The 27,676-nt window shown below is 48.8% G+C and overlaps 14 non-coding genes and 3 pseudogenes across 14 annotated transcripts; all 17 read left to right on the top strand.

Moving 5' to 3' along the window:
- Nucleotides 1-1,200: 1,200 nt before the first annotated feature.
- LOC142265568 (U2 spliceosomal RNA) lies at nt 1,201-1,391 on the top strand. Its single transcript, XR_012731872.1, has one exon. It is a non-coding gene; the product is annotated as a U2 spliceosomal RNA (small nuclear RNA).
- Nucleotides 1,392-2,778: 1,387 nt separating this feature from the next.
- On the top strand, nt 2,779-2,969 carry LOC142265567 (U2 spliceosomal RNA). The gene has a single exon (XR_012731871.1). It is a non-coding gene; the product is annotated as a U2 spliceosomal RNA (small nuclear RNA).
- Nucleotides 2,970-4,356: 1,387 nt separating this feature from the next.
- LOC142265566 (U2 spliceosomal RNA) lies at nt 4,357-4,547 on the top strand. The gene has a single exon (XR_012731870.1). It is a non-coding gene; the product is annotated as a U2 spliceosomal RNA (small nuclear RNA).
- A 1,117-nt stretch (nt 4,548-5,664) lies between these two features.
- On the top strand, nt 5,665-5,855 carry LOC142265565 (U2 spliceosomal RNA). Its single transcript, XR_012731869.1, has one exon. It is a non-coding gene; the product is annotated as a U2 spliceosomal RNA (small nuclear RNA).
- A 1,117-nt stretch (nt 5,856-6,972) lies between these two features.
- Nucleotides 6,973-7,163, top strand: LOC142265564 (U2 spliceosomal RNA). Its single transcript, XR_012731868.1, has one exon. It is a non-coding gene; the product is annotated as a U2 spliceosomal RNA (small nuclear RNA).
- Nucleotides 7,164-8,280: 1,117 nt separating this feature from the next.
- Nucleotides 8,281-8,422, top strand: LOC142265670 (U2 spliceosomal RNA; annotated as a pseudogene).
- A 696-nt stretch (nt 8,423-9,118) lies between these two features.
- On the top strand, nt 9,119-9,311 carry LOC142265650 (U2 spliceosomal RNA). Its single transcript, XR_012731940.1, has one exon. It is a non-coding gene; the product is annotated as a U2 spliceosomal RNA (small nuclear RNA).
- Nucleotides 9,312-10,428: 1,117 nt separating this feature from the next.
- On the top strand, nt 10,429-10,619 carry LOC142265563 (U2 spliceosomal RNA). The gene has a single exon (XR_012731867.1). It is a non-coding gene; the product is annotated as a U2 spliceosomal RNA (small nuclear RNA).
- Nucleotides 10,620-11,736: 1,117 nt separating this feature from the next.
- LOC142265562 (U2 spliceosomal RNA) lies at nt 11,737-11,927 on the top strand. The gene has a single exon (XR_012731866.1). It is a non-coding gene; the product is annotated as a U2 spliceosomal RNA (small nuclear RNA).
- Nucleotides 11,928-13,044: 1,117 nt separating this feature from the next.
- Nucleotides 13,045-13,235, top strand: LOC142265559 (U2 spliceosomal RNA). Its single transcript, XR_012731864.1, has one exon. It is a non-coding gene; the product is annotated as a U2 spliceosomal RNA (small nuclear RNA).
- Nucleotides 13,236-14,352: 1,117 nt separating this feature from the next.
- On the top strand, nt 14,353-14,442 carry LOC142265658 (U2 spliceosomal RNA; annotated as a pseudogene).
- Nucleotides 14,443-19,882: 5,440 nt separating this feature from the next.
- LOC142265625 (U2 spliceosomal RNA) lies at nt 19,883-20,084 on the top strand (annotated as a pseudogene).
- Nucleotides 20,085-21,201: 1,117 nt separating this feature from the next.
- LOC142265558 (U2 spliceosomal RNA) lies at nt 21,202-21,392 on the top strand. The gene has a single exon (XR_012731863.1). It is a non-coding gene; the product is annotated as a U2 spliceosomal RNA (small nuclear RNA).
- A 1,117-nt stretch (nt 21,393-22,509) lies between these two features.
- LOC142265557 (U2 spliceosomal RNA) lies at nt 22,510-22,700 on the top strand. The gene has a single exon (XR_012731862.1). It is a non-coding gene; the product is annotated as a U2 spliceosomal RNA (small nuclear RNA).
- A 1,117-nt stretch (nt 22,701-23,817) lies between these two features.
- Nucleotides 23,818-24,008, top strand: LOC142265556 (U2 spliceosomal RNA). The gene has a single exon (XR_012731861.1). It is a non-coding gene; the product is annotated as a U2 spliceosomal RNA (small nuclear RNA).
- A 1,117-nt stretch (nt 24,009-25,125) lies between these two features.
- Nucleotides 25,126-25,316, top strand: LOC142265555 (U2 spliceosomal RNA). The gene has a single exon (XR_012731860.1). It is a non-coding gene; the product is annotated as a U2 spliceosomal RNA (small nuclear RNA).
- A 1,117-nt stretch (nt 25,317-26,433) lies between these two features.
- Nucleotides 26,434-26,624, top strand: LOC142265554 (U2 spliceosomal RNA). The gene has a single exon (XR_012731859.1). It is a non-coding gene; the product is annotated as a U2 spliceosomal RNA (small nuclear RNA).
- Nucleotides 26,625-27,676: the final 1,052 nt, after the last annotated feature.

Below are 27,676 nucleotides of genomic sequence, written 5' to 3'. Positions count from 1 at the left end.
CACCACTCAACCTGACCAACTCGGCTATGTCCCCGTGCTGCAGTTCTCTGTCTTATCTAGATCATTTGCAATTGAATGGAATAGATCCCTTTTGGACAAAGTGGATTCACCTGCTGCTGCAGTGACCACAGGTGTGATAAGATCTAGAATTGGCATCTGGTGCGATCTCTCCGCTTCCACTCCAAAGAAAGTTACCTGTTTATTCCTATCATGCATTGGTTTTTGGGGTTTTCTTTGAGTAATGATGATCTCTTTAGTAGTCTGTTGGCGCCCTCTCCTGGAGGAATAGTTTGCTTGCTCTTGGACATTCTAAAAGAGAGGTCATGATAGACATTGAGCTTCTGAGCTCAATTGGGGACAGTCATGGGTGATGAATGTTTGCAACCTACTGCGAAGCCTCATACCGCAATATAAGGAACGTCAAATACTAAGAAAGGGCGGCCTATGAAAGAATTACTACTTTCAATAAGTACACTTAAACGGCTAATTGGGAATAGAAAAACTGTAAAAAGCCCTCTGAGAAAGCCCCCCTCTAACCTTTGATAGTAAGCTTTTCTGTAGTCTGCCTGTTGATGTATTTTCCGTTTGAACTGTGCACAACATGAAGAGACGGAACACTGGCGGCTTGTCACAATGCCCCCCGATGACATCACAATAGCGCTGCTGCCTAGAAAACAAGCTGCGCAGAAGAAGTTGTTCTTTGGGTGGGAGGGTGGGCTAGTGGAAGGAGGGGGCAATCTCTTTTTTTCCCGGGTGGTAGGGGGATGACAGGAGAAGGGAAGCGGGTGGTGAGAAAGGTACAGAGGGCAGGGTTTGGGGGCTGGGAAGGAAAGGGAAAAGATTAGGGTTTGGGGATGATGAAAGGGCTTTCTACGGGTAAGGATGGCAAAGGGTGGCAGTGACGGAAAGTCAGGCAACCTGTCCTGTCCGTCTTTTTGTATCGTGAATTGGAAAGACTGCAAGGGGGAGGGGAGTTGCTTGCGCCCTAAAGGAGGAGTTATTCAGATTCATTGCAGTGGGCGGCGGCTGCAAAACGCACCATTCTTCTTGTTTTTGCTCTGCAAAGCAGCCTTTTCAAGGGTTGGCTTGGGTGACAAAATGTCTTGTGTAGGCGTGGGTTTGTCTCCCTCTCGCTCTCTCTCCCTAAGATGTGTCCGGCATAGGCCAGGGTGCCACTCGAGGCCCAAACCAATTCTGGTTATCGCTTCTCGGCCTTTTGGCTAAGATCAAGTGTAGTATCTGTTCTTATCAGTTTAATATCTGATACGTCCCCTATCTGGGGACCATATATTAAATGGATTTTTAGAACAGGGAGATGGAAAAAGAGCTTGCTCTGTCCACTCCACGCATTGACCTGGTATTGCAGTACCTCCAGGAACGGTGCACCCCTTCTTAACCCAGTTTCCAAAAGCAGAACTCAATTCACCTGATTCATATTAGCCCGATTTAATGAATTGGAAGAAAGCATACGTCTTCATATGCACCTCAATATGGCCCATTCACTTTTCACACTTCCTCCTTTTGTTTTTTATCTTTCACACTTTTGACTTTCTTTATTCATCCAAATAGCAAACTCATCACCACTCAACCTGACCAACTCGGCTATGTCCCCGTGCTGCAGTTCTCTGTCTTATCTAGATCATTTGCAATTGAATGGAATAGATCCCTTTTGGACAAAGTGGATTCACCTGCTGCTGCAGTGACCACAGGTGTGATAAGATCTAGAATTGGCATCTGGTGCGATCTCTCCGCTTCCACTCCAAAGAAAGTTACCTGTTTATTCCTATCATGCATTGGTTTTTGGGGTTTTCTTTGAGTAATGATGATCTCTTTAGTAGTCTGTTGGCGCCCTCTCCTGGAGGAATAGTTTGCTTGCTCTTGGACATTCTAAAAGAGAGGTCATGATAGACATTGAGCTTCTGAGCTCAATTGGGGACAGTCATGGGTGATGAATGTTTGCAACCTACTGCGAAGCCTCATACCGCAATATAAGGAACGTCAAATACTAAGAAAGGGCGGCCTATGAAAGAATTACTACTTTCAATAAGTACACTTAAACGGCTAATTGGGAATAGAAAAACTGTAAAAAGCCCTCTGAGAAAGCCCCCCTCTAACCTTTGATAGTAAGCTTTTCTGTAGTCTGCCTGTTGATGTATTTTCCGTTTGAACTGTGCACAACATGAAGAGACGGAACACTGGCGGCTTGTCACAATGCCCCCCGATGACATCACAATAGCGCTGCTGCCTAGAAAACAAGCTGCGCAGAAGAAGTTGTTCTTTGGGTGGGAGGGTGGGCTAGTGGAAGGAGGGGGCAATCTCTTTTTTTCCCGGGTGGTAGGGGGATGACAGGAGAAGGGAAGCGGGTGGTGAGAAAGGTACAGAGGGCAGGGTTTGGGGGCTGGGAAGGAAAGGGAAAAGATTAGGGTTTGGGGATGATGAAAGGGCTTTCTACGGGTAAGGATGGCAAAGGGTGGCAGTGACGGAAAGTCAGGCAACCTGTCCTGTCTGTCTTTTTGTATCGTGAATTGGAAAGACTGCAAGGGGGAGGGGAGTTGCTTGCGCCCTAAAGGAGGAGTTATTCAGATTCATTGCAGTGGGCGGCGGCTGCAAAACGCACCATTCTTCTTGTTTTTGCTCTGCAAAGCAGCCTTTTCAAGGGTTGGCTTGGGTGACAAAATGTCTTGTGTAGGCGTGGGTTTGTCTCCCTCTCGCTCTCTCTCCCTAAGATGTGTCCGGCATAGGCCAGGGTGCCACTCGAGGCCCAAACCAATTCTGGTTATCGCTTCTCGGCCTTTTGGCTAAGATCAAGTGTAGTATCTGTTCTTATCAGTTTAATATCTGATACGTCCCCTATCTGGGGACCATATATTAAATGGATTTTTAGAACAGGGAGATGGAAAAAGAGCTTGCTCTGTCCACTCCACGCATTGACCTGGTATTGCAGTACCTCCAGGAACGGTGCACCCCTTCTTAACCCAGTTTCCAAAAGCAGAACTCAATTCACCTGATTCATATTAGCCCGATTTAATGAATTGGAAGAAAGCATACGTCTTCATATGCACCTCAATTTGGCCCATTCACTTTTCACACTTCCTCCTTTTGTTTTTTATCTTTCACACTTTTGACTTTCTTTATTCATCCAAATAGCAAACTCATCACCACTCAACCTGACCAACTCGGCTATGTCCCCGTGCTGCAGTTCTCTGTCTTATCTAGATCATTTGCAATTGAATGGAATAGATCCCTTTTGGACAAAGTGGATTCACCTGCTGCTGCAGTGACCACAGGTGTGATAAGATCTAGAATTGGCATCTGGTGCGATCTCTCCGCTTCCACTCCAAAGAAAGTTACCTGTTTATTCCTATCATGCATTGGTTTTTGGGGTTTTCTTTGAGTAATGATGATCTCTTTAGTAGTCTGTTGGCGCCCTCTCCTGGAGGAATAGTTTGCTTGCTCTTGGACATTCTAAAAGAGAGGTCATGATAGACATTGAGCTTCTGAGCTCAATTGGGGACAGTCATGGGTGATGAATGTTTGCAACCTACTGCGAAGCCTCATACCGCAATATAAGGAACGTCAAATACTAAGAAAGGGCGGCCTATGAAAGAATTACTACTTTCAATAAGTACACTTAAACGGCTAATTGGGAATAGAAAAACTGTAAAAAGCCCTCTGAGAAAGCCCCCCTCTAACCTTTGATAGTAAGCTTTTCTGTAGTCTGCCTGTTGATGTATTTTCCGTTTGAACTGTGCACAACATGAAGAGACGGAACACTGGCGGCTTGTCACAATGCCCCCCGATGACATCACAATAGCGCTGCTGCCTAGAAAACAAGCTGCGCAGAAGAAGTTGTTCTTTGGGTGGGAGGGTGGGCTAGTGGAAGGAGGGGGCAATCTCTTTTTTTCCCGGGTGGTAGGGGGATGACAGGAGAAGGGAAGCGGGTGGTGAGAAAGGTACAGAGGGCAGGGTTTGGGGGCTGGGAAGGAAAGGGAAAAGATTAGGGTTTGGGGATGATGAAAGGGCTTTCTACGGGTAAGGATGGCAAAGGGTGGCAGTGACGGAAAGTCAGGCAACCTGTCCTGTCCGTCTTTTTGTATCGTGAATTGGAAAGACTGCAAGGGGGAGGGGAGTTGCTTGCGCCCTAAAGGAGGAGTTATTCAGATTCATTGCAGTGGGCGGCGGCTGCAAAACGCACCATTCTTCTTGTTTTTGCTCTGCAAAGCAGCCTTTTCAAGGGTTGGCTTGGGTGACAAAATGTCTTGTGTAGGCGTGGGTTTGTCTCCCTCTCGCTCTCTCTCCCTAAGATGTGTCCGGCATAGGCCAGGGTGCCACTCGAGGCCCAAACCAATTCTGGTTATCGCTTCTCGGCCTTTTGGCTAAGATCAAGTGTAGTATCTGTTCTTATCAGTTTAATATCTGATACGTCCCCTATCTGGGGACCATATATTAAATGGATTTTTAGAACAGGGAGATGGAAAAAGAGCTTGCTCTGTCCACTCCACGCATTGACCTGGTATTGCAGTACCTCCAGGAACGGTGCACCCCTTCTTAACCCAGTTTCCAAAAGCAGAACTCGATTCACCTGATTCATATTAGCCCGATTAGCGAATTGAAATGAATTTTTATCTAACACACTTTTTACTTGCTTTATTCATCCAAATAGCAAACTCATCACCACTCAACTTCACCAACTCTGCTATGTCCCGTGCAGTATCTTGTTGTCAGTCTAATCTAGATCATGTGTAATTGAATGGAATAGATCCCTTTTGGACAAAGTGGAGTCAGATGCTGCAGTGACCACAGGTGTGAGAGGATCTACAATTGGCATCTGGTGTTATCTCTCTGCTTCCACTCCAAATAAAGTTACCTGTTGTTACCTGAACGTCAAATACTAAGAATGGGCGGCCTATGAAAGAATTAGTACTTTCATTAAGTATACTAAACCGGCTAATTGGGAATAGACAAACTGTAAAAAGCCCTCTGAGAAAGCCCCTCTCTAACCTTTGTTAGTAAGCTTTTCTGTAGCCTGCCTGTTGATGTATTTTCGGTTTGAACAGTGCACAACATGAAGAGACGGAACACTGGCGGCTTGTCACAATGCCCCCCGATGACATCACAATAGCGCTGCTGCCTAGAAAACAAGCTGCGCAGAAGAAGTTGTTCTTTGGGTGGGAGGGTGGGCTAGTGGAAGGAGGGGGCAATCTCTTTTTTTCCCGGGTGGTAGGGGGATGACAGGAGAAGGGAAGCGGGTGGTGAGAAAGGTACAGAGGGCAGGGTTTGGGGGCTGGGAAGGAAAGGGAAAAGATTAGGGTTTGGGGATGATGAAAGGGCTTTCTACGGGTAAGGATGGCAAAGGGTGGCAGTGACGGAAAGTCAGGCAACCTGTCCTGTCCGTCTTTTTGTATCGTGAATTGGAAAGACTGCAAGGGGGAGGGGAGTTGCTTGCGCCCTAAAGGAGGAGTTATTCAGATTCATTGCAGTGGGCGGCGGCTGCAAAACGCACCATTCTTCTTGTTTTTGCTCTGCAAAGCAGCCTTTTCAAGGGTTGGCTTGGGTGACAAAATGTCTTGTGTAGGCGTGGGTTTGTCTCCCTCTCGCTCTCTCTCCCTAAGATGTGTCCGGCATAGGCCAGGGTGCCACTCGAGGCCCAAACCAATTCTGGTTATCGCTTCTCGGCCTTTTGGCTAAGATCAAGTGTAGTATCTGTTCTTATCAGTTTAATATCTGATACGTCCCCTATCTGGGGACCATATATTAAATGGATTTTTAGAACAGGGAGATGGAAAAAGAGCTTGCTCTGTCCACTCCACGCATTGACCTGGTATTGCAGTACCTCCAGGAACGGTGCACCCCTTCTTAACCCAGTTTCCAAAAGCAGAACTCGATTCACCTGATTCATATTAGCCCGATTAGCGAATTGAAATGAATTTTTATCTAACACACTTTTTACTTGCTTTATTCATCCAAATAGCAAACTCATCACCACTCAACTTCACCAACTCTGCTATGTCCCGTGCAGTATCTTGTTGTCAGTCTAATCTAGATCATGTGTAATTGAATGGAATAGATCCCTTTTGGACAAAGTGGAGTCAGATGCTGCAGTGACCACAGGTGTGAGAGGATCTACAATTGGCATCTGGTGTTATCTCTCTGCTTCCACTCCAAATAAAGTTACCTGTTGTTACCTGAACGTCAAATACTAAGAATGGGCGGCCTATGAAAGAATTAGTACTTTCATTAAGTATACTAAACCGGCTAATTGGGAATAGACAAACTGTAAAAAGCCCTCTGAGAAAGCCCCTCTCTAACCTTTGTTAGTAAGCTTTTCTGTAGCCTGCCTGTTGATGTATTTTCGGTTTGAACAGTGCACAACATGAAGAGACGGAACACTGGCGGCTTGTCACAATGCCCCCAGATGACATCACAATAGCGCTGCTGCCTAGAAAACAAGCTGCGCAGAAGAAGTTGTTCTTTGGGTGGGAGGGTGGGCTAGTGGAAGGAGGGGGCAATCTCTTTTTTTCCCGGGTGGTAGGGGGATGACAGGAGAAGGGAAGCGGGTGGTGAGAAAGGTACAGAGGGCAGGGTTTGGGGGCTGGGAAGGAAAGGGAAAAGATTAGGGTTTGGGGATGATGAAAGGGCTTTCTACGGGTAAGGATGGCAAAGGGTGGCAGTGACGAAAAGTCAGGCAACCTGTCCTGTCCGTCTTTTTGTATCGTGAATTGGAAAGACTGCAAGGGGGAGGGGAGTTGCTTGCGCCCTAAAGGAGGAGTTATTCAGATTCATTGCAGTGGGCGGCGGCTGCAAAACGCACCATTCTTCTTGTTTTTGCTCTGCAAAGCAGCCTTTTCAAGGGTTGGCTTGGGTGACAAAATGTCTTGTGTAGGCGTGGGTTTGTCTCCCTCTCGCTCTCTCTCCCTAAGATGTGTCCGGCATAGGCCAGGGTGCCACTCGAGGCCCAAACCAATTCTGGTTATCGCTTCTCGGCCTTTTGGCTAAGATCAAGTGTAGTATCTGTTCTTATCAGTTTAATATCTGATACGTCCCCTATCTGGGGACCATATATTAAATGGATTTTTAGAACAGGGAGATGGAAAAAGAGCTTGCTCTGTCCACTCCACGCATTGACCTGGTATTGCAGTACCTCCAGGAACGGTGCACCCCTTCTTAACCCAGTTTCCAAAAGCAGAACTCGATTCACCTGATTCATATTAGCCCGATTAGCGAATTGAAATGAATTTTTATCTAACACACTTTTTACTTGCTTTATTCATCCAAATAGCAAACTCATCACCACTCAACTTCACCAACTCTGCTATGTCCCGTGCAGTATCTTGTTGTCAGTCTAATCTAGATCATGTGTAATTGAATGGAATAGATCCCTTTTGGACAAAGTGGAGTCAGATGCTGCAGTGACCACAGGTGTGAGAGGATCTACAATTGGCATCTGGTGTTATCTCTCTGCTTCCACTCCAAATAAAGTTACCTGTTGTTACCTGAACGTCAAATACTAAGAATGGGCGGCCTATGAAAGAATTAGTACTTTCATTAAGTATACTAAACCGGCTAATTGGGAATAGACAAACTGTAAAAAGCCCTCTGAGAAAGCCCCTCTCTAACCTTTGTTAGTAAGCTTTTCTGTAGCCTGCCTGTTGATGTATTTTCGGTTTGAACAGTGCACAACATGAAGAGACGGAACACTGGCGGCTTGTCACAATGCCCCCCGATGACATCACAATAGCGCTGCTGCCTAGAAAACAAGCTGCGCAGAAGAAGTTGTTCTTTGGGTGGGAGGGTGGGCTAGTGGAAGGAGGGGGCAATCTCTTTTTTTCCCGGGTGGTAGGGGGATGACAGGAGAAGGGAAGCGGGTGGTGAGAAAGGTACAGAGGGCAGGGTTTGGGGGCTGGGAAGGAAAGGGAAAAGATTAGGGTTTGGGGATGATGAAAGGGCTTTCTACGGGTAAGGATGGCAAAGGGTGGCAGTGACGGAAAGTCAGGCAACCTGTCCTGTCCGTCTTTTTGTATCGTGAATTGGAAAGACTGCAAGGGGGAGGGGAGTTGCTTGCGCCCTAAAGGAGGAGTTATTCAGATTCATTGCAGTGGGCGGCGGCTGCAAAACGCACCATTCTTCTTGTTTTTGCTCTGCAAAGCAGCCTTTTCAAGGGTTGGCTTGGGTGACAAAATGTCTTGTGTAGGCGTGGGTTTGTCTCCCTCTCGCTCTCTCTCCCTAAGATGTGTCCGGCATAGGCCAGGGTGCCACTCGAGGCCCAAACCAATTCTGGTTATCGCTTCTCGGCCTTTTGGCTAAGATCAAGTGTAGTATCGTTCGAAAAGGTGGTTTAAGGCTCCGGCCACCTTAGTACAATGATGCAATGCACACTGGAAGGTTGCGCTTGTTAGTACTTTGGGAGGATAGTATATCCCTCTAGAGGAAACCATGGCCCTACCAGGATTGAGGCTATTAGACTGAGTAAGTGTGGGGGTTATGGTGCAATGTGCCCCAGGAATGGACACCCTGGAGGGAGTCTGAACTTGCTAGGTTGGGACCCTGGTAAGCCTCAGACTCTGTCGCACTCCGCACCTTGCCTATTCATACTTTCCAAGCATATTGCCCTATCCCGGCCTTCTGGCTAAGAAGGGAAATTTTTATAATCCCGGTCGGAGGTCCGGTCAGCTTTGGGCTGAGAAACCAACACCCGGTTGGAGGTCCGGGTCAGCTTTGGCTGAGAAACCAACACCCGGTTGGAGGTCCGGTTAGCCTTGGGCTGAGAAACCAACACCCGGTTGGAGGTCCGGTCAGCCTTGGCTGAGAAACCAACACCCGGTTGGAGGTCCGGTCAGCCTTGGGCTGAGAAACCAACACCGGTTGACGGTCCGGGCAGTCTCGGCTGCGAAACCAACGACTAGTAGCTCCCTACTCCACTTGGGTAAGATGCCTCGGTGGACGCTGGGAGCAACAACAAGGCTCAACCAGGCTTCGGCTTGGGGGAGCACCGAAGATCCCTGACCCTCGCTGTGGCCTTCTGGCTCGGAGGGACGGGGTTGATTTTTGGGGATCCTCTTCTCACGGAGGGGTCCACACGAATCCTAGCCTTTGCACTGTTTTTGGTGTGACTTCGGTCATGCATTTTTGCGGTGCTTTGGAAAGCTTCATTAAATCAATCTGTTCTTATCAGTTTAATATCTGATACGTCCCCTATCTGGGGACCATATATTAAATGGATTTTTAGAACAGGGAGATGGAAAAAGAGCTTGCTCTGTCCACTCCACGCATTGACCTGGTATTGCAGTACCTCCAGGAACGGTGCACCCCTTCTTAACCCAGTTTCCAAAAGCAGAACTCGATTCACCTGATTCATATTAGCCCGATTAGCGAATTGAAATGAATTTTTATCTAACACACTTTTTACTTGCTTTATTCATCCAAATAGCAAACTCATCACCACTCAACTTCACCAACTCTGCTATGTCCCGTGCAGTATCTTGTTGTCAGTCTAATCTAGATCATGTGTAATTGAATGGAATAGATCCCTTTTGGACAAAGTGGAGTCAGATGCTGCAGTGACCACAGGTGTGAGAGGATCTACAATTGGCATCTGGTGTTATCTCTCTGCTTCCACTCCAAATAAAGTTACCTGTTGTTACCTGAACGTCAAATACTAAGAATGGGCGGCCTATGAAAGAATTAGTACTTTCATTAAGTATACTAAACCGGCTAATTGGGAATAGACAAACTGTAAAAAGCCCTCTGAGAAAGCCCCTCTCTAACCTTTGTTAGTAAGCTTTTCTGTAGCCTGCCTGTTGATGTATTTTCGGTTTGAACAGTGCACAACATGAAGAGACGGAACACTGGCGGCTTGTCACAATGCCCCCCGATGACATCACAATAGCGCTGCTGCCTAGAAAACAAGCTGCGCAGAAGAAGTTGTTCTTTGGGTGGGAGGGTGGGCTAGTGGAAGGAGGGGGCAATCTCTTTTTTTCCCGGGTGGTAGGGGGATGACAGGAGAAGGGAAGCGGGTGGTGAGAAAGGTACAGAGGGCAGGGTTTGGGGGCTGGGAAGGAAAGGGAAAAGATTAGGGTTTGGGGATGATGAAAGGGCTTTCTACGGGTAAGGATGGCAAAGGGTGGCAGTGACGGAAAGTCAGGCAACCTGTCCTGTCCGTCTTTTTGTATCGTGAATTGGAAAGACTGCAAGGGGGAGGGGAGTTGCTTGCGCCCTAAAGGAGGAGTTATTCAGATTCATTGCAGTGGGCGGCGGCTGCAAAACGCACCATTCTTCTTGTTTTTGCTCTGCAAAGCAGCCTTTTCAAGGGTTGGCTTGGGTGACAAAATGTCTTGTGTAGGCGTGGGTTTGTCTCCCTCTCGCTCTCTCTCCCTAAGATGTGTCCGGCATAGGCCAGGGTGCCACTCGAGGCCCAAACCAATTCTGGTTATCGCTTCTCGGCCTTTTGGCTAAGATCAAGTGTAGTATCTGTTCTTATCAGTTTAATATCTGATACGTCCCCTATCTGGGGACCATATATTAAATGGATTTTTAGAACAGGGAGATGGAAAAAGAGCTTGCTCTGTCCACTCCACGCATTGACCTGGTATTGCAGTACCTCCAGGAACGGTGCACCCCTTCTTAACCCAGTTTCCAAAAGCAGAACTCGATTCACCTGATTCATATTAGCCCGATTAGCGAATTGAAATGAATTTTTATCTAACACACTTTTTACTTGCTTTATTCATCCAAATAGCAAACTCATCACCACTCAACTTCACCAACTCTGCTATGTCCCGTGCAGTATCTTGTTGTCAGTCTAATCTAGATCATGTGTAATTGAATGGAATAGATCCCTTTTGGACAAAGTGGAGTCAGATGCTGCAGTGACCACAGGTGTGAGAGGATCTACAATTGGCATCTGGTGTTATCTCTCTGCTTCCACTCCAAATAAAGTTACCTGTTGTTACCTGAACGTCAAATACTAAGAATGGGCGGCCTATGAAAGAATTAGTACTTTCATTAAGTATACTAAACCGGCTAATTGGGAATAGACAAACTGTAAAAAGCCCTCTGAGAAAGCCCCTCTCTAACCTTTGTTAGTAAGCTTTTCTGTAGCCTGCCTGTTGATGTATTTTCGGTTTGAACAGTGCACAACATGAAGAGACGGAACACTGGCGGCTTGTCACAATGCCCCCCGATGACATCACAATAGCGCTGCTGCCTAGAAAACAAGCTGCGCAGAAGAAGTTGTTCTTTGGGTGGGAGGGTGGGCTAGTGGAAGGAGGGGGCAATCTCTTTTTTTCCCGGGTGGTAGGGGGATGACAGGAGAAGGGAAGCGGGTGGTGAGAAAGGTACAGAGGGCAGGGTTTGGGGGCTGGGAAGGAAAGGGAAAAGATTAGGGTTTGGGGATGATGAAAGGGCTTTCTACGGGTAAGGATGGCAAAGGGTGGCAGTGACGGAAAGTCAGGCAACCTGTCCTGTCCGTCTTTTTGTATCGTGAATTGGAAAGACTGCAAGGGGGAGGGGAGTTGCTTGCGCCCTAAAGGAGGAGTTATTCAGATTCATTGCAGTGGGCGGCGGCTGCAAAACGCACCATTCTTCTTGTTTTTGCTCTGCAAAGCAGCCTTTTCAAGGGTTGGCTTGGGTGACAAAATGTCTTGTGTAGGCGTGGGTTTGTCTCCCTCTCGCTCTCTCTCCCTAAGATGTGTCCGGCATAGGCCAGGGTGCCACTCGAGGCCCAAACCAATTCTGGTTATCGCTTCTCGGCCTTTTGGCTAAGATCAAGTGTAGTATCTGTTCTTATCAGTTTAATATCTGATACGTCCCCTATCTGGGGACCATATATTAAATGGATTTTTAGAACAGGGAGATGGAAAAAGAGCTTGCTCTGTCCACTCCACGCATTGACCTGGTATTGCAGTACCTCCAGGAACGGTGCACCCCTTCTTAACCCAGTTTCCAAAAGCAGAACTCGATTCACCTGATTCATATTAGCCCGATTAGCGAATTGAAATGAATTTTTATCTAACACACTTTTTACTTGCTTTATTCATCCAAATAGCAAACTCATCACCACTCAACTTCACCAACTCTGCTATGTCCCGTGCAGTATCTTGTTGTCAGTCTAATCTAGATCATGTGTAATTGAATGGAATAGATCCCTTTTGGACAAAGTGGAGTCAGATGCTGCAGTGACCACAGGTGTGAGAGGATCTACAATTGGCATCTGGTGTTATCTCTCTGCTTCCACTCCAAATAAAGTTACCTGTTGTTACCTGAACGTCAAATACTAAGAATGGGCGGCCTATGAAAGAATTAGTACTTTCATTAAGTATACTAAACCGGCTAATTGGGAATAGACAAACTGTAAAAAGCCCTCTGAGAAAGCCCCTCTCTAACCTTTGTTAGTAAGCTTTTCTGTAGCCTGCCTGTTGATGTATTTTCGGTTTGAACAGTGCACAACATGAAGAGACGGAACACTGGCGGCTTGTCACAATGCCCCCCGATGACATCACAATAGCGCTGCTGCCTAGAAAACAAGCTGCGCAGAAGAAGTTGTTCTTTGGGTGGGAGGGTGGGCTAGTGGAAGGAGGGGGCAATCTCTTTTTTTCCCGGGTGGTAGGGGGATGACAGGAGAAGGGAAGCGGGTGGTGAGAAAGGTACAGAGGGCAGGGTTTGGGGGCTGGGAAGGAAAGGGAAAAGATTAGGGTTTGGGGATGATGAAAGGGCTTTCTACGGGTAAGGATGGCAAAGGGTGGCAGTGACGGAAAGTCAGGCAACCTGTCCTGTCCGTCTTTTTGTATCGTGAATTGGAAAGACTGCAAGGGGGAGGGGAGTTGCTTGCGCCCTAAAGGAGGAGTTATTCAGAATCATTGCAGTGGGCGGCGGCTGCAAAACGCACCATTCTTCTTGTTTTTGCTCTGCAAAGCAGCCTTTTCAAGGGTTGGCTTGGGTGACAAAATGTCTTGTGTAGGCGTGGGTTTGTCTCCCTCTCGCTCTCTCTCCCTAAGATGTGTCCGGCATAGGCCAGGGTGCCACTCGAGGCCCAAACCAATTCTGGTTATCGCTTCTCGGCCTTTTGGCTAAGATCAAGTGTAGTATCTGTTCTTATCAGTTTAATATCTGATACGTCCCCTATCTGGGGACCATATATTAAATGGATTTTTAGAACAGGGAGATGGAAAAAGAGCTTGCTCTGTCCACTCCACGCATTGACCTGGTATTGCAGTACCTCCAGGAACGGTGCACCCCTTCTTAACCCAGTTTCCAAAAGCAGAACTCGATTCACCTGATTCATATTAGCCCGATTAGCGAATTGAAATGAATTTTTATCTAACACACTTTTTACTTGCTTTATTCATCCAAATAGCAAACTCATCACCACTCAACTTCACCAACTCTGCTATGTCCCGTGCAGTATCTTGTTGTCAGTCTAATCTAGATCATGTGTAATTGAATGGAATAGATCCCTTTTGGACAAAGTGGAGTCAGATGCTGCAGTGACCACAGGTGTGAGAGGATCTACAATTGGCATCTGGTGTTATCTCTCTGCTTCCACTCCAAATAAAGTTACCTGTTGTTACCTGAACGTCAAATACTAAGAATGGGCGGCCTATGAAAGAATTAGTACTTTCATTAAGTATACTAAACCGGCTAATTGGGAATAGACAAACTGTAAAAAGCCCTCTGAGAAAGCCCCTCTCTAACCTTTGTTAGTAAGCTTTTCTGTAGCCTGCCTGTTGATGTATTTTCGGTTTGAACAGTGCACAACATGAAGAGACGGAACACTGGCGGCTTGTCACAATGCCCCCCGATGACATCACAATAGCGCTGCTGCCTAGAAAACAAGCTGCGCAGAAGAAGTTGTTCTTTGGGTGGGAGGGTGGGCTAGTGGAAGGAGGGGGCAATCTCTTTTTTTCCCGGGTGGTAGGGGGATGACAGGAGAAGGGAAGCGGGTGGTGAGAAAGGTACAGAGGGCAGGGTTTGGGGGCTGGGAAGGAAAGGGAAAAGATTAGGGTTTGGGGATGATGAAAGGGCTTTCTACGGGTAAGGATGGCAAAGGGTGGCAGTGACGGAAAGTCAGGCAACCTGTCCTGTCCGTCTTTTTGTATCGTGAATTGGAAAGACTGCAAGGGGGAGGGGAGTTGCTTGCGCCCTAAAGGAGGAGTTATTCAGATTCATTGCAGTGGGCGGCGGCTGCAAAACGCACCATTCTTCTTGTTTTTGCTCTGCAAAGCAGCCTTTTCAAGGGTTGGCTTGGGTGACAAAATGTCTTGTGTAGGCGTGGGTTTGTCTCCCTCTCGCTCTCTCTCCCTAAGATGTGTCCGGCATAGGCCAGGGTGCCACTCGAGGCCCAAACCAATTCTGGTTATCGCTTCTCGGCCTTTTGGCTAAGATCAAGTGTAGTATCTGTTCTTATCAGAACAAACTGAGCTAGCTACACTTGACGAGATACGATCAGGGAGACGAGCTCCGAAGCCCAGCCGAGACCGGAAGAGGGAGATCGGACGGAAGAAGAGCTTGGCAGAAAGAAGCAAGAAGACAAAGGCTCGGAGAAGACTTGGGGAGACCAGAGGAACTTCGAGGAGGAACACAGCGGGAGAAGACACCCGGAGAAGAATCCAAGATCCAGCTCCGGGAACTCAAGCAGGAACCAGCCATGGCAAGCAAGCCAGAGAAGGCAGCCAAGAAGGCTCAGGACCCAGGGACCTCCAGGAAGGCTCATCCAGAGGCTTCTTCGGCCCAAGAGGCCCCTACCTCCGACGCCAGCCAGCCGGAGGGAGCCCGGACGCCGCCTGAAAAGGCTCCAACCCTGGAGCCTTGGATGCGGCAGACGGTCGCCCTGAAGCTAAAGGCGGTGGATGGTAGGTTGCCGGACATGTCCAGCGACGTGTTCTGCAAGAAGATGATTCTGGATCAGGGCTTCTCCAGGGCGGAAACCCTGAGTGTCCAGACCTTCATGACTGGCATTTTTCTGGTAACCTTTGCCACGGTGAATGCCTGCAGGAGATACTGGGAGGCGATGAACGCAGCGATGCCGGACTCCCCTTTTCATTCTTTTTTAGGATCCTGTCCTATACAGAGGGATGAGAAGAGGATCACGGTCTCCATGCGGAACCCGCACACCCCAGGAAGAGACATCTCCACGTTCCTGGGACGTCTCTGCACAGTGGTGAGGGAGCCATCCCACATCCTTAACGGCAATGGATTCTGGACGGGTAAGTGGTCAGTAACCGTTCGACTCTACAGGGAACCAGCATCCGAGGATGGTCTCCAGCACCTGCCCCCGACATTCTCTCTGGGAAACTCCTTTGGTCTCATCTACTACCCGGACATGCCACACAACTGCAGGAAATGTGGCGGGAAAGGGCATTCGATGAAGACCTGCAAGGAGGACGCCTGCAGGGTTTGCCGGGTGACGGGACACAGCTCCAAGGACTGCCCAAAGAAGAAGACTTGCAACCTATGTGGACAGGCGGACCACCTTTACAAGGACTGCCCACAGCGGGAGAAATCCTGGGCAAGGGTTGCCGCGGTGACCCAGTATCGGGTAGTCACAGCTTCGTCGACCAAGGCAGCTACGACCAAGGCCACAGAGGCCAAGGACAAGGCGGCCAAGAACCCGGCGACCGTGGCTCCAGCCGATGCCCCAGCAGCCACGGAGTCCAGGAAAAAGGGTAAGAAAACTGTTGCCCCCTCCCTGGTCCCCCCCCCTGTCACCCCTGTCCAAACCCCTCCCCCCCCGGCCAACCCTACTGAGGATTCCACTACCTCCACCTCATTTCCCTACTCCTCAGTTGGTCTCCTCACCCCCCCCCCAAAGCCCACTCTACCTCCCCAGACCATGAGAGCAGAGGACCTCAGCACTCTTGCACTTTTCACCGAGGAGGATTTTCCAGCTCTTGTCTCCTCAGGTACAGGCCAAAGGAAAAGGAAGGTGGAAGATAGTCCTGTCGCAGAACCTTCCAAGCTGTTCATTGTGGATCCCAATCCACCCCAGGAAGAGGAGGATGGCCTCCTCCCAGAACCGGACGTGTTGGAGCAGATGGTGGAGTCCCTTGTGGCCGAAGAAGAAATGGAGGAGTCGGAAGCCACTGAGGCACCATCCCTGCTCGATCAGCTAGAAGAAGAGGGTCTGCTGGAGATACCCTTACCAGCAGGTGCCAAAGAGGAAGAACCGCCCGACCGGAGTGGTAACTAAGGCACACCGCCTGCGCTAACTTTCTCTTTCCTCCAATGACTGCTAACATTAACACCTTTTCCATTAATGTTAGGAGCATCAGAGACAAGTTCCGACGTCAGACAATTTTTGCGTTCCTTAACACTCAGTCTAGTGATGTATTTTTCCTGCAGGAATGCTCCCTTCCCTCCTCTAGGTCCTTCAACCATCTGGCCAGGGAGTGGACCCATGGCCCATCCTACTGGTCCGGCGGAGGCGACTGTAGGTCCGCGGGGGTCGCCGTGCTGATCAGGGGAAGCGCCTTCACATTGGACTCTGTTCAGGAAATCGTCTGCGGCAGGTTACTGCTCGTGGATGGCACCTGGGCGGGAGAACCTGTCAGGTTCATCAATGTGTACGCTTCTCCTGTGAAGAGCGATCGACTGGAGCTCCTCCAAGCCCTGCGCCCTCAGCTCGCTACCGCCAGGACGGTAGTGATGGCCGGGGATTTCAACTGCCCGATTGAGGAGGATGGACGCAGTTCTGGAACGGCTGCCAAGTTGGACGTCACATCCAAACTGCTCATTGAGATGGTGACCGAAGCCTCTCTTGTGGACGTTGTTGGCTCCATCGGACACGGATCCGTGAACTATTCATGGTGCCGATCCGATGGCTCGCTGCGTTCCAGGATTGACTTTGTGTTTACCTCTCGGGCGGTTGGGCGGAGTGGGCACTCGATGGTCCCCTGCTTCTTCTCTGACCACAGAGCCATTCACTTTCAAGGTGTGCTGGGCCATGGCTTCCCCATTGGCCCGGGCTCCTGGAAGCTGAACTGCTCTCTGCTGGAAAAGGGTGAGATTCTGGAGGAGCTTAGAGCTGCCTACTCCACGTGGCGGGCCTACAAGGCGGGCTTCCAGTCTGTTTCTGACTGGTGGGAATACGTTAAACTCGAGTTCCGTTTCTTCTTTCAGGCAAAGAGTCAACAACAGGCGGGTCTGAAGAGGAGGGACTTCAGGAGACTCCAGCGTGAGCTGCGTTCCCTGCAGGACCTTCTTCGATGCGGCTGGGACGTGAGAGAGGAGCTGGAGGAGACTAAGAGGAGCCTGAAAAGGCACTTCGAGGAGGAGTCCGAGCGAATTGTCTTCCGTTCCAAAGTGGAGAACCTGGAGAAGGGTGAGAAATGTAACTCGTTCTTTTTCAGGAAACTCCACGCCGGTCACACGCCCATGAATGAACTACGAGACGAGAGTGGCAGCATGCGACGCGGGAAAGAGAACGTGATGAAGGTCGTCAGCGACTTCTACAGCGAACTCTACGCCCGCAAGACTACTGACCCCGAGGCCGCCGATAAGTTCCTGTCAGGTATCACTAACCATCTTGACCCTGCAGACGCGGCGGCCATAGATGTTCCTCTGACGGTGGACGAGCTGCTCTCGGCCGCCAAATCCTTTAGTTCTGGCAGGACACCGGGCAGTGACGGCCTCCCAGCAGAGCTCTATGTAGCGCTGGGAGACCTAATCTGTCCGGACCTGTTAGGGCTGTATGAGGAGATGGTGGTGGAGGGCAGAATGCCTCCATCTCTGAGGGAAGGAATGGTCACGATCCTGTACAAGCGTAAAGGAGAGAGGTGCGACCTGAAGAATTGGCGTCCCATCACCCTTCTGAACGTCGACTACAAGATCCTGGCCAAGACGATGGCAACGAGATTGAAGACTGTTATCGGACGGATCATCCACCCGGATCAGACCTGCGGCATCCCCGGACGTCGCATCGCAGACAGCCTGGCTCTCATGCGGGACACGGTCGAGTACATCAAAGCCCGCCGGGTGCACGCAGCCCTGATCTCGTTGGATCAGGAAAAGGCCTTCGACCGTGTTTCCCATGAGTTCCTGGGCAAAGCTCTGCACAGGTTAGGTTTGGGTAACATGTTTTGCTTGTATGTCCAACTAATGTATTTTGATATTCACAGCTCGGTGTTGGTAAACGGCTGGAAGACTGACCCCTTCCCGGTCCTCTCAGGGGTCAGACAAGGCTGTCCTCTGTCACCTCTTCTTTTTGTTTGTGTTATAGAACTCTTTGCAGAGGCTATCCGGCGGAATGGAGAGATCAGAGGGATCACCGCACCAGGACCAGAACGCTTCGAGGTCAAGTGCTCGCTCTACATGGACGACGTGACCGTCTTCTGCGCGGACCGGCGCTCAGTCGACACCCTCGTCCAGACCTGTGAGACCTTCGGACGGGCTTCGGGAGCCAAAGTCAACTGCGGGAAGTCGGAAGCCATGCTCTTCGGGGACTGGCAGCCGGCCTCTTCCGCCCCCTTCCCTTTCAGCATCCAGCCGGATTTCATCAAGGTTCTTGGAGTCTGGTTCGGGAAGGAAGGAGCAGCCCTCAAGTCCTGGGAGGAACGCTTGACCAAGATCACCCAACGGATCGGTCTGTGGAGCCTCAGACGCCTCACCTGTGAGGGCAAAGCACTGGTCCTGCGTAACGAGGTACTGCCCGTGCTGCAGTACACGGCCCAGGCCTGGCCCCCCCTTGCCACCGTGTGCAGGGCCATTACCAGGACGGTGTTTCGTTTTGTCTGGGGATCCAAGATGGACAGAGTAAAGCGGAGCATCATGTACAAGGATCCTCGCAAGGGTGGGAAGGGCGTACCCGATATCCCCACCCTCCTGCGATCCTCCTTCGTATGTGACTGCGTTCGCCGAACTCTGCGAGTCAAGAGAGGTTCCGCGGGTGAGTCCATGTCTCGCTTCTTCCTGCTCCCCCTTTGGAGACGGTTAGGCTGGGACAAGTGGGACAGCTCCTTCCCCTACAACTGGACGGCGCCATGGTTCTACGGAGACGTGGTTCGGTTTGTGAGGGAACACCAACTGGAGGGACTCAAGCCTGATTTGTGGAAGCCAAAGACTATCCACAAACTCATCAGAGCCAAGGACGAAATGGAGAACATTCCAGGACTTCATCACGACACACTGGAGACTGTTTGGACAAACGTGTCATCGGCTGGATTGACCAACGGGCACAAGGACTTGTCATGGATGGCGATACAGGGCGGACTGCCCGTCCGGTCATTCATGCACGCCCGGAACCTGTGCAAAACCCGGTACTGCCCAAGGTGCCCCTTCGTGGAGGAAACATCGCTGCACGCCTTTTGGGACTGCCGTTTCGCACAGCGCCTGTTGGTTGCCCTGGAGGATGACCTGAGGAACTCCGTCCCCAGAGGGAGCCTATCGTACCATTCCGTACTTTATGGACTCTTCCCTGGGACTCACACCGTTGGAGCCATCCAGGAGGCTTGGCGCCTTATGAACTGCTTTAAGGACGCTATTTGGGTCGCCAGGAACCGGCTCATCTTGAAGAGGGAGAGGATGTCTATCCAGGATTGCCGCAGGCTGATCCACAGCCTGCTCAGAGACTATTCCATCATGGACAGTCCGGACGACAGCGCCGAGGAGGAGGTTTAGACCTCTTCCATGCCCCCTCCCTCCTTTTCCCGTTATGTGCGTCTTTCAATAAAGCTTCGGGCCTGTGATTTCCCCACCCTATCCCCCTTTTCCCCTACCCCCATCCCCCAATCGCCGGTTCGTCGTTATTTATTGTCTAACTTTTTCTTTCAGCTTGAGTGTTATGGATAAGCATAGGAGCGTGATGTATAGTTTAGTGCGTCGTACTCTATGGCTATGTAAGAAGGATTGTATATTTCTGTGTGTACGGGGCTGCGGCACTGTACACGGTTTGTTACCTTTTTGTGAGTAGTGCATGATAATAAAGATGCTGTTAAATCAAATCTGTTCTTATCAGTTTAATATCTGATACGTCCCCTATCTGGGGACCATATATTAAATGGATTTTTAGAACAGGGAGATGGAAAAAGAGCTTGCTCTGTCCACTCCACGCATTGACCTGGTATTGCAGTACCTCCAGGAACGGTGCACCCCTTCTTAACCCAGTTTCCAAAAGCAGAACTCGATTCACCTGATTCATATTAGCCCGATTAGCGAATTGAAATGAATTTTTATCTAACACACTTTTTACTTGCTTTATTCATCCAAATAGCAAACTCATCACCACTCAACTTCACCAACTCTGCTATGTCCCGTGCAGTATCTTGTTGTCAGTCTAATCTAGATCATGTGTAATTGAATGGAATAGATCCCTTTTGGACAAAGTGGAGTCAGATGCTGCAGTGACCACAGGTGTGAGAGGATCTACAATTGGCATCTGGTGTTATCTCTCTGCTTCCACTCCAAATAAAGTTACCTGTTGTTACCTGAACGTCAAATACTAAGAATGGGCGGCCTATGAAAGAATTAGTACTTTCATTAAGTATACTAAACCGGCTAATTGGGAATAGACAAACTGTAAAAAGCCCTCTGAGAAAGCCCCTCTCTAACCTTTGTTAGTAAGCTTTTCTGTAGCCTGCCTGTTGATGTATTTTCGGTTTGAACAGTGCACAACATGAAGAGACGGAACACTGGCGGCTTGTCACAATGCCCCCCGATGACATCACAATAGCGCTGCTGCCTAGAAAACAAGCTGCGCAGAAGAAGTTGTTCTTTGGGTGGGAGGGTGGGCTAGTGGAAGGAGGGGGCAATCTCTTTTTTTCCCGGGTGGTAGGGGGATGACAGGAGAAGGGAAGCGGGTGGTGAGAAAGGTACAGAGGGCAGGGTTTGGGGGCTGGGAAGGAAAGGGAAAAGATTAGGGTTTGGGGATGATGAAAGGGCTTTCTACGGGTAAGGATGGCAAAGGGTGGCAGTGACGGAAAGTCAGGCAACCTGTCCTGTCCGTCTTTTTGTATCGTGAATTGGAAAGACTGCAAGGGGGAGGGGAGTTGCTTGCGCCCTAAAGGAGGAGTTATTCAGATTCATTGCAGTGGGCGGCGGCTGCAAAACGCACCATTCTTCTTGTTTTTGCTCTGCAAAGCAGCCTTTTCAAGGGTTGGCTTGGGTGACAAAATGTCTTGTGTAGGCGTGGGTTTGTCTCCCTCTCGCTCTCTCTCCCTAAGATGTGTCCGGCATAGGCCAGGGTGCCACTCGAGGCCCAAACCAATTCTGGTTATCGCTTCTCGGCCTTTTGGCTAAGATCAAGTGTAGTATCTGTTCTTATCAGTTTAATATCTGATACGTCCCCTATCTGGGGACCATATATTAAATGGATTTTTAGAACAGGGAGATGGAAAAAGAGCTTGCTCTGTCCACTCCACGCATTGACCTGGTATTGCAGTACCTCCAGGAACGGTGCACCCCTTCTTAACCCAGTTTCCAAAAGCAGAACTCGATTCACCTGATTCATATTAGCCCGATTAGCGAATTGAAATGAATTTTTATCTAACACACTTTTTACTTGCTTTATTCATCCAAATAGCAAACTCATCACCACTCAACTTCACCAACTCTGCTATGTCCCGTGCAGTATCTTGTTGTCAGTCTAATCTAGATCATGTGTAATTGAATGGAATAGATCCCTTTTGGACAAAGTGGAGTCAGATGCTGCAGTGACCACAGGTGTGAGAGGATCTACAATTGGCATCTGGTGTTATCTCTCTGCTTCCACTCCAAATAAAGTTACCTGTTGTTACCTGAACGTCAAATACTAAGAATGGGCGGCCTATGAAAGAATTAGTACTTTCATTAAGTATACTAAACCGGCTAATTGGGAATAGACAAACTGTAAAAAGCCCTCTGAGAAAGCCCCTCTCTAACCTTTGTTAGTAAGCTTTTCTGTAGCCTGCCTGTTGATGTATTTTCGGTTTGAACAGTGCACAACATGAAGAGACGGAACACTGGCGGCTTGTCACAATGCCCCCCGATGACATCACAATAGCGCTGCTGCCTAGAAAACAAGCTGCGCAGAAGAAGTTGTTCTTTGGGTGGGAGGGTGGGCTAGTGGAAGGAGGGGGCAATCTCTTTTTTTCCCGGGTGGTAGGGGGATGACAGGAGAAGGGAAGCGGGTGGTGAGAAAGGTACAGAGGGCAGGGTTTGGGGGCTGGGAAGGAAAGGGAAAAGATTAGGGTTTGGGGATGATGAAAGGGCTTTCTACGGGTAAGGATGGCAAAGGGTGGCAGTGACGGAAAGTCAGGCAACCTGTCCTGTCCGTCTTTTTGTATCGTGAATTGGAAAGACTGCAAGGGGGAGGGGAGTTGCTTGCGCCCTAAAGGAGGAGTTATTCAGATTCATTGCAGTGGGCGGCGGCTGCAAAACGCACCATTCTTCTTGTTTTTGCTCTGCAAAGCAGCCTTTTCAAGGGTTGGCTTGGGTGACAAAATGTCTTGTGTAGGCGTGGGTTTGTCTCCCTCTCGCTCTCTCTCCCTAAGATGTGTCCGGCATAGGCCAGGGTGCCACTCGAGGCCCAAACCAATTCTGGTTATCGCTTCTCGGCCTTTTGGCTAAGATCAAGTGTAGTATCTGTTCTTATCAGTTTAATATCTGATACGTCCCCTATCTGGGGACCATATATTAAATGGATTTTTAGAACAGGGAGATGGAAAAAGAGCTTGCTCTGTCCACTCCACGCATTGACCTGGTATTGCAGTACCTCCAGGAACGGTGCACCCCTTCTTAACCCAGTTTCCAAAAGCAGAACTCGATTCACCTGATTCATATTAGCCCGATTAGCGAATTGAAATGAATTTTTATCTAACACACTTTTTACTTGCTTTATTCATCCAAATAGCAAACTCATCACCACTCAACTTCACCAACTCTGCTATGTCCCGTGCAGTATCTTGTTGTCAGTCTAATCTAGATCATGTGTAATTGAATGGAATAGATCCCTTTTGGACAAAGTGGAGTCAGATGCTGCAGTGACCACAGGTGTGAGAGGATCTACAATTGGCATCTGGTGTTATCTCTCTGCTTCCACTCCAAATAAAGTTACCTGTTGTTACCTGAACGTCAAATACTAAGAATGGGCGGCCTATGAAAGAATTAGTACTTTCATTAAGTATACTAAACCGGCTAATTGGGAATAGACAAACTGTAAAAAGCCCTCTGAGAAAGCCCCTCTCTAACCTTTGTTAGTAAGCTTTTCTGTAGCCTGCCTGTTGATGTATTTTCGGTTTGAACAGTGCACAACATGAAGAGACGGAACACTGGCGGCTTGTCACAATGCCCCCCGATGACATCACAATAGCGCTGCTGCCTAGAAAACAAGCTGCGCAGAAGAAGTTGTTCTTTGGGTGGGAGGGTGGGCTAGTGGAAGGAGGGGGCAATCTCTTTTTTTCCCGGGTGGTAGGGGGATGACAGGAGAAGGGAAGCGGGTGGTGAGAAAGGTACAGAGGGCAGGGTTTGGGGGCTGGGAAGGAAAGGGAAAAGATTAGGGTTTGGGGATGATGAAAGGGCTTTCTACGGGTAAGGATGGCAAAGGGTGGCAGTGACGGAAAGTCAGGCAACCTGTCCTGTCCGTCTTTTTGTATCGTGAATTGGAAAGACTGCAAGGGGGAGGGGAGTTGCTTGCGCCCTAAAGGAGGAGTTATTCAGATTCATTGCAGTGGGCGGCGGCTGCAAAACGCACCATTCTTCTTGTTTTTGCTCTGCAAAGCAGCCTTTTCAAGGGTTGGCTTGGGTGACAAAATGTCTTGTGTAGGCGTGGGTTTGTCTCCCTCTCGCTCTCTCTCCCTAAGATGTGTCCGGCATAGGCCAGGGTGCCACTCGAGGCCCAAACCAATTCTGGTTATCGCTTCTCGGCCTTTTGGCTAAGATCAAGTGTAGTATCTGTTCTTATCAGTTTAATATCTGATACGTCCCCTATCTGGGGACCATATATTAAATGGATTTTTAGAACAGGGAGATGGAAAAAGAGCTTGCTCTGTCCACTCCACGCATTGACCTGGTATTGCAGTACCTCCAGGAACGGTGCACCCCTTCTTAACCCAGTTTCCAAAAGCAGAACTCGATTCACCTGATTCATATTAGCCCGATTAGCGAATTGAAATGAATTTTTATCTAACACACTTTTTACTTGCTTTATTCATCCAAATAGCAAACTCATCACCACTCAACTTCACCAACTCTGCTATGTCCCGTGCAGTATCTTGTTGTCAGTCTAATCTAGATCATGTGTAATTGAATGGAATAGATCCCTTTTGGACAAAGTGGAGTCAGATGCTGCAGTGACCACAGGTGTGAGAGGATCTACAATTGGCATCTGGTGTTATCTCTCTGCTTCCACTCCAAATAAAGTTACCTGTTGTTACCTGAACGTCAAATACTAAGAATGGGCGGCCTATGAAAGAATTAGTACTTTCATTAAGTATACTAAACCGGCTAATTGGGAATAGACAAACTGTAAAAAGCCCTCTGAGAAAGCCCCTCTCTAACCTTTGTTAGTAAGCTTTTCTGTAGCCTGCCTGTTGATGTATTTTCGGTTTTAACAGTGCACAACATGAAGAGACGGAACACTGGCGGCTTGTCACAATGCCCCCCGATGACATCACAATAGCGCTGCTGCCTAGAAAGCAAGCTGCGCAGAAGAAGTTGTTCTTTGGGTGGGAGGGTGGGCTAGTGGAAGGAGGGGGCAATCTCTTTTTTTCCCGGGTGGTAGGGGGATGACAGGAGAAGGGAAGCGGGTGGTGAGAAAGGTACAGAGGGCAGGGTTTGGGGGCTGGGAAGGAAAGGGAAAAGATTAGGGTTTGGGGATGATGAAAGGGCTTTCTACGGGTAAGGATGGCAAAGGGTGGCAGTGACGGAAAGTCAGGCAACCTGTCCTGTCCGTCTTTTTGTATCGTGAATTGGAAAGACTGCAAGGGGGAGGGGAGTTGCTTGCGCCCTAAAGGAGGAGTTATTCAGATTCATTGCAGTGGGCGGCGGCTGCAAAACGCACCATTCTTCTTGTTTTTGCTCTGCAAAGCAGCCTTTTCAAGGGTTGGCTTGGGTGACAAAATGTCTTGTGTAGGCGTGGGTTTGTCTCCCTCTCGCTCTCTCTCCCTAAGATGTGTCCGGCATAGGCCAGGGTGCCACTCGAGGCCCAAACCAATTCTGGTTATCGCTTCTCGGCCTTTTGGCTAAGATCAAGTGTAGTATCTGTTCTTATCAGTTTAATATCTGATACGTCCCCTATCTGGGGACCATATATTAAATGGATTTTTAGAACAGGGAGATGGAAAAAGAGCTTGCTCTGTCCACTCCACGCATTGACCTGGTATTGCAGTACCTCCAGGAACGGTGCACCCCTTCTTAACCCAGTTTCCAAAAGCAGAACTCGATTCACCTGATTCATATTAGCCCGATTAGCGAATTGAAATGAATTTTTATCTAACACACTTTTTACTTGCTTTATTCATCCAAATAGCAAACTCATCACCACTCAACTTCACCAACTCTGCTATGTCCCGTGCAGTATCTTGTTGTCAGTCTAATCTAGATCATGTGTAATTGAATGGAATAGATCCCTTTTGGACAAAGTGGAGTCAGATGCTGCAGTGACCACAGGTGTGAGAGGATCTACAATTGGCATCTGGTGTTATCTCTCTGCTTCCACTCCAAATAAAGTTACCTGTTGTTACCTGAACGTCAAATACTAAGAATGGGCGGCCTATGAAAGAATTAGTACTTTCATTAAGTATACTAAACCGGCTAATTGGGAATAGACAAACTGTAAAAAGCCCTCTGAGAAAGCCCCTCTCTAACCTTTGTTAGTAAGCTTTTCTGTAGCCTGCCTGTTGATGTATTTTCGGTTTGAACAGTGCACAACATGAAGAGACGGAACACTGGCGGCTTGTCACAATGCCCCCCGATGACATCACAATAGCGCTGCTGCCTAGAAAACAAGCTGCGCAGAAGAAGTTGTTCTTTGGGTGGGAGGGTGGGCTAGTGGAAGGAGGGGGCAATCTCTTTTTTTCCCGGGTGGTAGGGGGATGACAGGAGAAGGGAAGCGGGTGGTGAGAAAGGTACAGAGGGCAGGGTTTGGGGGCTGGGAAGGAAAGGGAAAAGATTAGGGTTTGGGGATGATGAAAGGGCTTTCTACGGGTAAGGATGGCAAAGGGTGGCAGTGACGGAAAGTCAGGCAACCTGTCCTGTCCGTCTTTTTGTATCGTGAATTGGAAAGACTGCAAGGGGGAGGGGAGTTGCTTGCGCCCTAAAGGAGGAGTTATTCAGATTCATTGCAGTGGGCGGCGGCTGCAAAACGCACCATTCTTCTTGTTTTTGCTCTGCAAAGCAGCCTTTTCAAGGGTTGGCTTGGGTGACAAAATGTCTTGTGTAGGCGTGGGTTTGTCTCCCTCTCGCTCTCTCTCCCTAAGATGTGTCCGGCATAGACCAGGGTGCCACTCGAGGCCCAAACCAATTCTGGTTATCGCTTCTCGGCCTTTTGGCTAAGATCAAGTGTAGTATCTGTTCTTATCAGTTTAATATCTGATACGTCCCCTATCTGGGGACCATATATTAAATGGATTTTTAGAACAGGGAGATGGAAAAAGAGCTTGCTCTGTCCACTCCACGCATTGACCTGGTATTGCAGTACCTCCAGGAACGGTGCACCCCTTCTTAACCCAGTTTCCAAAAGCAGAACTCGATTCACCTGATTCATATTAGCCCGATTAGCGAATTGAAATGAATTTTTATCTAACACACTTTTTACTTGCTTTATTCATCCAAATAGCAAACTCATCACCACTCAACTTCACCAACTCTGCTATGTCCCGTGCAGTATCTTGTTGTCAGTCTAATCTAGATCATGTGTAATTGAATGGAATAGATCCCTTTTGGACAAAGTGGAGTCAGATGCTGCAGTGACCACAGGTGTGAGAGGATCTACAATTGGCATCTGGTGTTATCTCTCTGCTTCCACTCCAAATAAAGTTACCTGTTGTTACCTGAACGTCAAATACTAAGAAAGGGCGGCCTATGAAAGAATTAGTACTTTCATTAAGTATACTAAACCGGCTAATTGGGAATAGACAAACTGTAAAAAGCCCTCTGAGAAAGCCCCACTCTAACCTTTGTTAGTAAGCTTTTCTGTAGCCTGCCTGTTGATGTATTTTCGGTTTGAACAGTGCACAACATGAAGAGACGGAACACTGGCGGCTTGTCACAATGCCCCCCGATGACATCACAATAGCGCTGCTGCCTAGAAAACAAGCTGCGCAGAAGAAGTTGTTCTTTGGGTGGGAGGGTGGGCTAGTGGAAGGAGGGGGCAATCTCTTTTTTTCCCGGGTGGTAGGGGGATGACAGGAGAAGGGAAGCGGGTGGTGAGAAAGGTACAGAGGGCAGGGTTTGGGGGCTGGGAAGGAAAGGGAAAAGATTAGGGTTTGGGGATGATGAAAGGGCTTTCTACGGGTAAGGATGGCAAAGGGTGGCAGTGACGGAAAGTCAGGCAACCTGTCCTGTCCGTCTTTTTGTATCGTGAATTGGAAAGACTGCAAGGGGGAGGGGAGTTGCTTGCGCCCTAAAGGAGGAGTTATTCAGATTCATTGCAGTGGGCGGCGGCTGCAAAACGCACCATTCTTCTTGTTTTTGCTCTGCAAAGCAGCCTTTTCAAGGGTTGGCTTGGGTGACAAAATGTCTTGTGTAGGCGTGGGTTTGTCTCCCTCTCGCT

The sequence above is a fragment of the Anomaloglossus baeobatrachus genome, unplaced genomic scaffold (assembly GCF_048569485.1).
Source record: "Anomaloglossus baeobatrachus isolate aAnoBae1 unplaced genomic scaffold, aAnoBae1.hap1 Scaffold_275, whole genome shotgun sequence".
Taxonomy (NCBI): Eukaryota; Metazoa; Chordata; class Amphibia; order Anura; family Aromobatidae; genus Anomaloglossus; species Anomaloglossus baeobatrachus.
Note: the sequence above shows the minus strand (reverse complement) of the source record. Positions and strands in the feature narration are given on the sequence as shown.